The sequence below is a fragment of the Haliaeetus albicilla genome, chromosome 4 (genome assembly GCF_947461875.1).
Source record: "Haliaeetus albicilla chromosome 4, bHalAlb1.1, whole genome shotgun sequence".
Taxonomy (NCBI): domain Eukaryota; kingdom Metazoa; phylum Chordata; class Aves; order Accipitriformes; family Accipitridae; genus Haliaeetus; species Haliaeetus albicilla.
Window position 1 is genome coordinate 22,193,643 of NC_091486.1, and position 13,352 is coordinate 22,206,994.

Here is a 13,352-nt window from a genome sequence, read left to right on the forward strand (position 1 = left end):
TTCAGTTTTCTGAGCCTTTCTACCTTGTTAATTTGGTCAGCAGGCAACTTAATGATCCTGATAAACTTGCTTTCAAACTCCTATCTTGGCTGTGCTACTCACAGGAGGAGCAGGCAGAGAGAAGAAACAAAGCACTGCTCTTTCCTTCCTTCCCACTTTCCAGACTCTCTCTCTTTGCAGCTTCAGTTCCTCTCCTGTAACTTCCACAATGGTATCCCTCTGTTGATCTCTTTCTGTGTAGCACGCTTCGAAACATGGTTTACTGCATGTAACCAGGGTGAGGGAATACTTTGCATAGAGAGAGAGATATCTTGAAAGTAAGTTTAGGACATAATGTGGAAATTTGGAGGATGCATCATGTAGGAGATACCAGGACCAGAGGGACCAGGCAAGAGGGAGATTGAGGTTCAGGTTACCATTGCAGTTCATCCAACTCAAAAACGTATACCACAGATGGCAGCAAACTGGTAATGCAGGCACAGTTAACTTCTTACAAGTTACTGATTCTCATTTTACATACTTGTTTATACATTGCCCATTCAGCCTTCATCAGCAGAGGTGTCTGAGTTTTGCAATGTGAAGGTTCACGGATGCATGAATATTGAAGCTTTTATTATTTTATCCAAACAGGTTTGTTCTACTTTAATCGCAATATAACTAGCTTTCAAAATATGATATATGTCTTCAGAAAGCACAGTGAGGGAGTAAAATAGGTACTAAATAAAATCTTATTAATTGTATGCAAAATGAAAAAAATTCATATAGAGCAGCACGTGAGGGTAGTCATAGTTATAAAGGGTGTCCTGGTTTCAGCTGGGATGTAGTTAACTGTCTTCCTAGTAGCTGGTACAGTGCTATGTTTTGAGTTCAGTATGTGAAGAATGTTGATAACACTGATGTTTTCAGTTGTTGCTCAGTAGTGTTTAGACTAGAGTCAAGGATTTTTCAGCTTCTCATGCCCAGCCAGGGCACCTGACCCAAACTGGCCAACAGTGTATTCCATACCATGGGACGTCCCATCTAGTTTAGGAACTGGGGAGTGGGGGGCAGGGATTCGCCGCTCGGGGACTGGCTGGGTGTCGGTCGGCGGGTGGTGAGCAATTGCCCTGCGCATCATTTGTACATTCCAATCCTTTTATTACTACTGTTGTCATTTTATTAGTGTTATCATTATCATTATTAGTTTCTTCTTTTCTGTTCTATTAAATCGTTCTTATCTCAACCCACGAGTTTTACTTCTTTTCCTGATTGTCTCCCCCATCGCACTGGATGGCGGGAGTGAGTGAGCGGCTGCGTGGTGCTTAGTTGCTGGCTGGGGTTAAACCACGACAAAGGGAAAAAAACCCCACATAATTATTTAAGGCACAGAAATCAACTATTTGGAATTCCTACCAGCAAGCAACTAAATTAGTAATAGATACTGGTGTTTCTCAAATACTTGATAATAATTAATATAAAATGATAAAAGACATTTCAAAATAAAAAGGAATCAAGAAAGTACTTTTTAAAAAAGTGTAAGTTAGCATAATGAGCTAAAAATTAAGAAATAAGACCCTCTTAATTTAGCAGTAATTTTTAACCTACTTTAAAAGAGGCAGAAATATCAAATGATACATTTGAGAGAGTTTTGCAGCTAACAATTGATCTGCCGTACATAAGAACAATAGTCTGTTGGCACTACACTGTAATTAGCAGATTGATTAAATACAATAAGAACTGTATTAAAGACCATACCTAACAAGAAATTTCCCATCTCAAGCGGACAACTGGTATGATAAGTTTTCACATCAAACTACTGGAGCACAGATTTCTGGAGAGCAGATTAGCATCAGGATGGAATCAATAATGCTACAATGGTAAAAAGAGGCACAGAATCAGTCCTCCTTTTTATATAAAGTATTATGAAAGGAATAAAAAACCATGGAAAATGTAAGCATATTTAATTGTTCAATTTGGTTGAAAGAGGTTAAAAGGATTAAAAATAAATAACTACCTTTTTTCAATCAACAAAGCATCAGATGTTATTTATTCTTTCATCTGGAAACTTGAGACCAGTTGGTTGGACGTCAGCTATTGAAAAAATCATTGTGTGAAAGTTAAAATGCCCACTGGAAAAGCATAGTTCAATTAAGCATAGTCTGCACAGATCAGTCAGAGAAGGTCATACTTTACTGACACGCAGGAGTACTGTGAAGATGTTATTGCCATGACTGATGAAAGGAATTCAGTAGATTTATGATACCCTGATTTGAAAACGCCCTGTCCTCAGAAATTAATGTCTATAGGACAGTGTTAGGGCATAGGGGGTAAATGAAACTGCTAGTTAAAAATAAGAGGTGGAAAAAATGCATTTGAAAGCTTGTTTTTTCATGTGGTTTTGGGAGGAATTATGTGGGTCTAAACTGAACTTCTGGTACACCCATATTATTTGGTTTGGGACAAGGATACTGATTCTTTCCTTTTAAATTGCAACTGAATTTCAAGGTGAACATATTATCTAGATGAATCAGTAGATGACAAAAGTTTAGCCTACACAAAAGTAAATCCATATAAAGGATATAGCATGCATACACCTTACATAGTAGTGCCATTCAGAAATGAGGTGGTGTGAAAAATCCCTGAGCAGTGCCCTTCTTTCTATTGCTAAGTATCTCATACTATCCAAACTATGAAACACGATGCGAACATGGACTTGTTTCTGATATTTTAGACACGTAATAGAGACCAGCTGGGCAACCACTTATCATGGGAAAATAATATTGCTTTCTCCCATGCCGAAACATGAGATCTTTACCAAGTCTTTGCTTGGACAAACATAGTTGTAAATTAACTGGTATATAGCTACCTTCAGCAGCTTTTTGGAAGATTTAGCACTGTCAAATTATTTTTCATAAATTCTATCTGTGCCTTCTATGGAACAAAAAACTTCCTATACAAATACTAACCTACCCAATACAACTAAGAAGAGCAGATCCAGTACAGAATTTTAAGAGTTTTTGATATCACAGGGAAGGTGTCATCTTCTATAAAATGCAGCAAGTTTTCAGAGTAATTGATGAAGAGCTCTATCAGATCCACATTAGAAGTTCTTTTAAGATTTCCCTGTAACTGAAACTTGTGTTATCACTGAAGTATTTAAGTTACATAAAAAAGAATATTGATTTTTTTCCTAGAAAAGATTTGAGACAGTATAAAGAATTAATCAGAATTATGAAAAAGACTGTCAAAGACAAAGTCAAACTGGGCCAGAGAATCAGAAATTAGGAGTGCAAGAGATGAGCTTGAAACTAGCATAAGGGGTAACTAACGGTTGGATAAAACATACATATACACTGTGATGGGACAGTATCACAAGATCCTTAGAATCAATTAAAACTTGCATTTGTTTTTTTCTGAACCTTTATTTCCCCTTGATCTAGCCTGAAAGGAAATTTTTTTCCTACCTTTCTGAAAAGGGTTTTCTAGAAGGGAGACAGTCTGCCTCTTCTGGTTCATTTCTTAAAATATGCTAAAGTCCTGGGAGCTTTCAGCCCCACTGTAGGTACTGTACACACAGAAGGATCCTTCCCCAGTGAACTTAAGACTCCAGACCCTAACATGCACATAATATGTAAACATATTATATGTAAAAATATGTAATAATATAAATAAATAATATGTAAAAATATGTAAAACAGACTCCACAGCACATAATATGTAAACACTAGTCAGTATCCTGAACCCTATATGTCTTTGAAAAATGAGATTTCCAGATGGCAGAGAAACTGATGTGACTTGGTTAGTGAGACAGTGTTGTGGAAGCTAAAGGCACTAGAGCAGATGGAGTGACACCCCTGAGTGACGCCCCTATCTGATTATTTTTGAGCAATGGGAAGGGTGTAGTTCAGGTATGGGCAAGCACTCCGACTCATTATCATTTTAACCAAGCCATTTTTATATAAAGGTTTTAAAACAGAACCAAGTTACCATGGAAACTGATTGAAGCAAAGACTTACTGTAAATTTTTTTCTAGACAAGGATAACAGGACTGACAGGTGGGCTGTAAAAGGAAAATGAGTGCAATATAGAGTTAGGCATGATGGTCTGTTTTCTCTTCCTAAAAGTGTGTCTTTTATAGCTCTGCTTTATCTCTACTATTTTCTACAGTGATATATTGAACATATTTTAAAAGAAGCTCCCACCCAAATGAACCTTTTATTTTGTCATAATCCTATTTGCAAGGGGATGTACGTGCTCTGGAGAAAAGAGCTGAAGGGCAGGGCACTCCACTTATTTTCCCAAATTATTATGTCTTGCCAGAATCATCAGGGAGGAAGAGCCATCACTCAGGAAATGCATTTGCATAAAGTGCCCTTTGCTGCCAGTGTTTATGTTTTGCTCCTGAAATATGCTCTAGGTACGTTCACACCATAGCACAGTGCTCTCCTTGTACAATATGAAAGAAGGTAACAAGGGAATACAGTGTTCTTAGTGAAGAAATACCCCTTTTCCCTTTCTCAAAATTTTAAAAAATATACCTATTTGCTGCAATCATATTCAAAGTAAAAAGGATTTGGCTCTCAAAATATCCTTCTTAGTCTGATGGATGATGGTAAGAATAACAGGGATTAGAGTACACAGCCACCAAAATACGGTGCCAGAGTTTTAAGAAGCGAAATTGGCAGAGAATGAACAACAGCAGAGCATGTACCTTTTCCACTTGGAATAGTTAGCTGTCAGCACTGGAAAACATTTCAGCATATGAATATGCAATACCTTTTTAAATCTGTGCCGGATGTTTCTACCTGCTGTGCTTAATTTCAGATCTTGTGTTATCATTAGAGAAAAACAGTTCTCTTTTCCAGTATAATTTTCTACCAAAAGAAAGGTGTGAGAAGCGGGAGATTCTTACTTGTACTCATCCTGATACTTTTCTAGCCTGAAGTTTCTGCTTCTTGGTTCCAGCTCTCAGCTGGAGGTGTGTTTGTACATGCCCTCCTGACATAAGCCATAAAGCAATTTTCATCCAGATTTTAAGAGGTTAGCTGTCATCAACAGTCGTAGTTGGTCCCAGTGCACTAGAATCACAATAGATAGTCACCTTTTCCAGCATGTTTGCCTTACAGCTAAAAGTAATGGCAACAGCTGGTTTTGTTGTCAAAAGTAAATACACTTCTCACCTTCAGTCTCTGCCTTCCTCAGCACTGTGGGGGTGGGGACATGACAGATGGTTCCTGCTAACTAATCACAGAAAACATGGTATTTGGTGTATGGCATGAATTTCCAGGCAAATAAGAATGCTTTTCATTTAATATCTTCCCTGTGAAAAGCTGGACACCTTAATAAAATGTGCCATGCTCTAAGGATACACGTCATTAGTGAATTTTGATGACTGTGTTTATTATATGTAAAGCTTTTTGGCAGTGAGAAAAGGGGAAACATGGAGCCAAATTCTGCTCTTTTTAGGCTAAGTTCATCTTTGATTTAGGGCTCTGTCCACCATATTGTAGTTGTGTGTCTGTGAGCCACAGAAGACTGACAGTCTAGGCTCAGTGACAGGCAGGCTTATGCAGAGGCTTGTGCAGTCCTTGAGACTGAACACGCAAGGACTCCATGCATTAAAGGGTTGAACCATTTTTGTCATTTAAAAGAAGCCATTTAAAGTATTTCTATGCTTTTTGTCTTCATTCTGACATAAATCCTACTGGAAAAGGGCCAACAAATATGGCTGTTGTCCTCAAGAAAATAAGTTCCCCATGAATGTAGAAAATATTTTAAAGATATGCTTTTTATTTTAGAAAAGATGTCCCAAGAGTCTACAGTTTAATTCGATTAAAATTCCTTCACACCATTATGTGTTCCCAGACTTTAATTATTTTTCATACCTGCTTGTATGACAAAAATATGTCATTTCAAATTCCCCACACAAGCATTTATAACTATCTTGCACTTAATTAAGGAAGTCAGAAGATTAGAAATGAGAATGCTGGGAATAGCTAAGTTCATAAAACAGGACAATACAATTTTAATTTACAAACTCTTGCCTAAAGGCATGACTGCTCAAAAGCAAAGGTGGGGAAAAGAGGCAGAAGACATGGAGGAGGGGTTGTTAGGAATTGGGGGAAAGCCAGGAAATAAGTTCTGGCAAAAAAAAACCCACCAGAGAGTGATAAAACAGAAAAGGAAACAGACAAACCTCCTTTGAATTGCAATTTAGAAAATTGCCATTTACAATATAAGGATAATTCTTGCAAGCCTGATCAGAATTCTGTAAAAATCACTGAACCCTGCAGAGGTGTCTCGGATAGGCACCTTGTTGTGAACTTCAAGGCCTAAAAGAAAACAGAAGAATGGTGCAACTAAACTTGTCTGTGGCACTTCGAAATATGATGGTCACTCTGAAGGTGTTGCTTAGGCTCCCAAAGGGCAACTTGCCAAACAGTAGTAGATTCTGTTTCTCATATGTCCACACGTTTCGTGCTGTAAGACACTTATATTATTTCTATGTGTTTGTATTGCCACATTTTTTTTTCAGACAAAAATAATTATATAAATAGGTTTTGTGTGTGGATTTAAGTGGTTAGCAATATAAAAATATGGCAGTATTCACATGTGCAACCTTACTAGATCAGAACTTGACCTCAAGTCTCTCATCATTCTATCTCTGTTTTCATGAAAGACAGAAAAAGAGAGTAATAAAAAAAAGTCTTTCATTTACCATATGTAACTCACGGATATTTGTCAATGCAGGTTTATCAACATACAGTCCACTCTCGTTTCATATGTGACAAGGAAGCAAGCAAACAGTGGAGAACGGCAGTAGATACGATGCAGATAAGCAGGAATGAAAAATTAAGGACAAAAAGGCAGTGCAGTTTCTAAAAACTCAGGTAAGGAATTCAGGTGATTCTGTATAAAGTGTAAATTGTACAAGGAATCATATAAAATAGTTTGTGCTTATCTTGCCCTTCCTAGTATTTCTGAGAATTACTGCTATACGTGTCTATGGACATATGTACCCACACACACATACACCCTATTTATACCCACTCACACAACAAGTTTCCTTTTTGAGCAAAATTGCCATTACCCTCAGTGCAAATATTTATTATACTGGTATTTGACATTTCTTTTAATGAAATCCATTTTCTATATTTCATTTTGTTTAAATAAAACATTGTACTATTTCCTACAGAAAGCCAAAATAGTAATATTTTTACAAAGGAGTAAACAAGAGTTGTGCTATGTGTGTTACTGTTCTTTCTCAACAAATCAATTCAAAGTTCTCAAACCTTACATTATCCTATCCTAGTACTGATCTCTTGGGGCATTACATGCGCACTGCGGAAAAGCAACATGTTATGACCTACCTCTCCCTTCTTACACTGGTGACAGGTGGGAAGTTCATTTAGAGCTTGAACACACTTCTATTTCCTAAACCTGACTAGAGAGGAGTAAAAATATATTTACCAGAGAGCAAAGCTGGAGGAACAGTGAGCAACAATTCATCCTTTGCTCCTCTGGTTGCCTGCTTTGGAGAAAAGTTGCTGTGCTACTCGTAGTATCACAGTGGGAGCAGTAAATGTGGTGGAGACTGTACACTCTTTACAGCCTAAAACAAGCTGGGAAGCTAAGCTAACTGCATGTTACATGATGCAATTGTTTGTGGCAGAAACATTCTTTTAATTTCTTAGATATACTTACTTTTAGAATAGATTGGAATTACATTTTTGCCACAAGCAGAAGATGCAAAGAAATACTCATAACTCAACTTTACATATCCATCATTTGCTTATCTATCTGCTTAATCCTTACCTCTCCCTTCCACTCACAAAACTAAAGCTAACGTGAGATGCTGGTATACCAACACACATCAACTATTAAGAAATGGTTACTTACAGGGTTTTGCATTCCTGAGTAACTTCATCAGCTTATTGCATCCATTTAATATATCCACAAAATAGAATTCCCCTTAGAGTTTGGCCTTGTAGAAGTGCTTTAATCCTTCAACAAAATGCCTATGTTATGCTTATATTTAACTTCCATAGAATGGCATCTAAGTCTTCCAGACAGCATGTTTCAGATGACTGACTACAACCCTATGGAAATTCAGTATTGAAAAAGCACATTCTGTGAATTCCCAGGAGCTCTGCAGACATTAAAAACAAACCAAAATCCCCAGTCAAGCCTCCCAAACTACGTAAAACTCATTATTACTGTTACATCATATCAATTATATGTTGCACAATTTGTGATAATGCAATATTATGCATGCAATTCATGCTAACTTTTTGCAACTTGGTAAGTTTACCACACATTGAGACATTCTGCCTGTTACTTTGTACATTGTTGATTCTTGTAAAATGACAGCTGCTGCATTTGTGTTAAAAAAAGGCTCACAATTATCAGCAAGGATGCCTCTAATGGGAGAAGCAGCACAATACAGCTAGAGTTTCTCTAGGACATGCAATATTCATCAGTTACAAACTTGGGAATGTCATATTGTAAAAGCTATGTGATAAAAGATGCTGTGTGGTGTTACAGCTGATTCCATTTGCCATATGGCATGTTATTATTTTGTATTACTTTGGGGAGTGTGCTAAAAGCAAAAGGAGAATAGAACACACTCAAGGTATATAGAATAATAAGCACAAATTTTATAGTTCTTAATTATAGCAATAAGATCTATAACTGAAATGGAGATGGAACTAAATATGAGAGTCGAATGTCTGGTATATACTATCCAGCTACTGAAAAGTAATAAACTCCTATCAGGAATATTTAAACTGGAAGAAATTGCCAGCCACCATATGCAAAAGCCTACAGACAACCTCAAGGCAGGTTGACTCAAAACTCAGCAAGTGCTATGTGCAATACTACACACATTACCATAATATGGTTTTACATCAAAAATAGAGTTTTACATGGGGCAGTCTGGAGAAAATATTAAACCAGTAGTCTCTAAAAATGAGAGTCCTATGCACAGCTATAATAAAATCATCAAATGAATGATTAAAACAATAAAGCGGGGGCGGGGGATTATTTGCTGAAAGCAATTAAAGTAAAAGAATCCTAAATTAATCAACAACAAATCAACATCACCAAATTTAAAAAGGCTTCCCTTTTACAATGTATCCGAATTCACAAGCAGATTGCTATTAATGTGGCCGAAAGTTAGCCAAGATTTCGGGAAAGTAGGTGCAATGAAAAAATACTTTATATTTCATGTGGCAGTTTCTGCCTGCAGATGAAATTCTTCCCATGCCAGTAAATTGAGCTTCACCCCTCCTATCCTGCAGTGTCATCTTTGGAGGTGTAGTCTGACTCTGAAGCAAAATCCAGCCAAGGTTAGATCATTCTTTGGGAGCTATTATTCAGTTGCCACTGAAATTTTAAATGACAAATTTTGTGATACTAAATAATGGAAATGTACAGGCTTGCTAGTTTTTGGAATAGTTTGGCTCTAAACACCATACTCCATTAGATGAAGCATTTCAAGATCTGTTACAGGAACAGAATATTTTAAAATTGTTGCTAATTGTGCAATACTTCAGATGACATCTTCAAAACTATCATCTATTCAAGTGTTCAGTTTGAGCAGCCAAACAGTTCCCTTTAGCCAGATCTGTACCAGGAATAAATCAGAGAAATTCTAGTAACTCTCAATATTTCCTATTATGGGTTATGCATTTTGCTTTCCTGTTAGTTTTTACCAGCTATTAGGAAGATAATTTTTTTTTTTTTTGGTAAGTCATCCAAGTGACTCAATGCCAATTAAAGATAACAGAACCTCACAGAAAAATGAATAGAGGATCATGGCTGCATGGCCCTTGTAAGCTTTGCTCTCCTTGCACTCACTACCAAAACCCACTGGGTACAGTTTACCAGTCTCAAGTTTTGACACTGCACTGGTTTGCATTTGTAAATACTTGCAGCCCAGTGACGGCAGGAGGGGCTTAACTGCAATTGCTGTGCAAATTACTGCATCTATTTCCATTTCTCAGCTAATGTTAACACCAACTCATGACAAGTTTTCTACTGTATTATCAAAATCTATGAAGTTTTCACACATTTCAGTCTGAATGCCGCTCATGCTTATTCCACACGTAATCTTCTGTTCCAGCCATAAAAAAGGCTGATGCAAAAATGATGTCACTAAATGAGGGTTATTATTCAGTGAGAGATAAGAACAGGCAGGGAGGGAGGGAAAAAGCCAGTTCTCACTATTGTACTCAAGGGTGTTCTTCCCTTTAAAGTTAGCGGGAATCTTGAGTATGTGTTAACTGACAGCTCAAGTTTAAAGACTCCATGTTGTAAACATACTTGCTGAATTAGCAAATATTTGTCTATTATTATCTTCTTCAAAGGAAAGCTATGTATTATTACAAGAGAGTAATATTTGATTATTTTTTCCTTCTAAGAATGTATTCAATTCCATACTAATGAAAGATAACTAGTGTCTGACAGAATTAGTGTTTACCTTACCCTAATAAATTGAGAATCTACAACTATGTTTTTGTCACGGTTTAACCCCAGCGGGCCACTAAGCACCATGCAGCCACTCTCTCACTCCCCCCCGCCACCCAGTGGGATGGGGGAGAGAATCAGGAAAAAAAAGTTAAATTCGTGGGTCGAGATAAGAACATTTTAATAGAACAGAAAGGAAGAAACTAATAATGATAATAATAACAATAATAAAATGGCAATAATAAAAAAAGGATTGGAATATACAAAACAAGTGAGGTACAATGCAATTGCTCACCACTCGGCGACCAATGCTCAGTTAGTTCCTGAGCAGGGATCCCTCCCTGCCCAACTCCCCCCAGTTTATAGTGGGCATGACGTCACATGGTATGGAATATTCCTTTGGCCAGTTTGGGTCAGCTGTCCCGGCTGTGTCCCCTCCCAACTTCTTGTGCCCCTCCAGCTTTCTCGCTGGCTGGGCATGAGATGCTGAAAAACCCTTGACTTAGTATAAACACTACTTAGCAACAACTGAACTGAAAACATCAGTGTGTTATCAACAACCGAATCCAAAACATAACACTATACCAGCTATATTGGGAAGAAAATGAACTCTATCCCAGCTGAAACCAGGACAATTTTAAATACTTTGATTTCTGTTATTCTGATAAACTCTGTTACCTTGACAACAAGAATAAAGAATGCATTATTTCATGATAAATTTTCAGTGCAGCAGTTTTAAATGGGTAATGGAAATTACCTTTTTTAAATACTTAGTAATTTCTTCTGAAAAGATAAAAATGTTTAATTAAATCTCAGAAATGGAGTGTCAGTATGAACTTTTCAACCTAAAATCTTATCATAACATGGTAATTATTACTACTATTATTTTTTAATAAATTTACAAACTATTCAAGTTTCACATTGAACAACTCAGGAAAACACCAAGAAAATAACACACGGAAGAGTTTAGGAATTGAACTCCAGGAAAGAATCACGTTCCAAAGTTTTCTCATGACAGACAAAGTTTTTTCTGCTAGTTCAATTCATTTAGGCAGTTAATTTTTTTGATTAATTGATCATGACAGCATTATAGCATAATATTGACTATATTAGATGTGTACACTTTCAAAGTCTTCAATTAGTTTAAGAAAAAGCAGATAGGCCAAAAATTTTCTGTGCTTCAGAGGAAGAATGTTCAATTACATTTTGCAGAAAAATCACAAGTAAAGTTTTTTTGTCTAAATGCAGTTTTTAAGTAACCAAGTGGTGAACGGTGACAATATCTTAAGAGAATTTCAGAAGGGACAGAATCTTAAAGACATGATCTATTTAAGTAGTACATTGTTCAGTATAAAACCATACTGTCAGCTACGCACCCTGATTTTAGTCAAAATGCAGTATTTAAAAATCTGGAACACTGGTTATATAAACTGGAAAAATAAAATTGTTAGTATGGTCAACCTCTGAATTTCACTTCCAGAGGCACTAATATATTCAATTTTATAAATACACCTCTACTTGAAAACTTGAAAAACAAGCAACTGCCCTGTGCTTTGGAGGTGCCTAAGACTTAGCTAAATACAATTTCTGTATCTATTTTAAGGCTTCTTTTGGTATGTATTCAACTGTCAATTCTCATATGCTTCTTCCAAAAAGATACTCTGCTGGATATTTGCAGTATATTAAGAACAGATGTTATTCCTGCTCTGCTGATTCACGTTAGAGGGCTTGTATCTTTGATGGATTATGAAGAGTGGATGAAACCATAAGTGAACAACACAGTATAGTAAACAAAATATTTAGGATTTCACTGCTTTTTCTAAATGAAGTTATTCACAGCAGATTATAGACCAGTGCTTCCACACTGTTCTAAATCTAAGTCTTGTTATGCCATCAAAAGCTGACAGACTCTCAAGGTAAATGAATGGCAGTCTCACATCCTGATCACCCAGCATGATCTGTATTTGCTGTAGTCCAGAAGAAACATCAACATCATTTGAGAGTAAGGACCACAACATGTCCATGTATTGGGTCTGGCTGAGATGGAGTTAATTCTCCCCATAGCAGCCCTCGTAGGGCTGTGCTCTGGATTGGTAGCTAGAAACCTGTTGATAACACACCAGTGTTTTGGCTACTGCTGAGCAGTGCTGGCACAGCATCGAGGCTGTCTCTCCAACATTTTTGCCCCCCTCAACGGCAGGCTGGGGCTGGGCAAGATCTTGAGAGGGGACATAACCAGGACAGCTGACCTAAACTAACCAAACAGATATTCCATACCATATGACGTCAGCTCAGATATAAAAGCTAAGTGAAGGGAGACGGAAGGGGGGCATTTTCATCTCCCAGAGCAACCACTCCACATACTGAAGCCCTGCTTCCCAGGAAGTGGCTAGACATCGCCTGCTGATGGGAATTAGAGAATAACATCATTTGTTTTTTCTTTGCTTTCACTTTATTAAACTGTCCTTATCTTGACCCATGAGCCTTTTGTATATTTTCTCCCCCCTGTCCAGCTGACGAGGGCGAGTGATAGAGTGGCTTTGGTGGGCACCGGGCACCCAGCCAGGATCAACCCACCACAGTCCGTAATAGTCCAACAATGTTATTTGTAATATCAGGAATTTTCAGGGGTATAGTAAGCAGATCCCATTTTGCAAGCATGGCTTTTTAACTGTGATGCCCTCATTGCACTTTTGGCCAATCCAGTCAGTCACTAAAGTACTGAACAGTTTCCTATCCTTTTGTTCCCAAAGATGTACACGTATGTTTTTTATATACTGTGTAGGTTCAAAACAAACAAACAAACAAACAAATTGTTTGAAGTGAACAACAGAATCTGAAAAATTAACAAGATTAAAAGTATAGAACTACATGTTCCGAGTGAGTTCATTTTATTTGAATGCTCA

The 13,352-nt window shown here is 37.2% G+C and overlaps 1 protein-coding gene across 8 annotated transcripts in view; it reads left to right on the forward strand.

Moving 5' to 3' along the window:
- B3GALT1 (beta-1,3-galactosyltransferase 1) overlaps positions 1 to 13,352 on the forward strand; it is a 220,456-nt gene that overhangs the window by 91,862 nt on the left and 115,242 nt on the right. For 4 of the 8 annotated variants that reach the window (XM_069781300.1, XM_069781299.1, XM_069781304.1 and 1 more), the window contains one exon: positions 6,730 to 6,869. The exons of 3 other annotated variants lie outside the window; for them this stretch is intronic. The gene's annotated coding sequence lies outside the window, so the exon portion shown is untranslated. Of the gene's footprint in view, positions 1 to 4,280; positions 4,397 to 6,729; positions 6,870 to 13,352 lie in introns of those variants that run through there. One more of the 8 variants, XM_069781302.1, reaches the window with a different exon arrangement.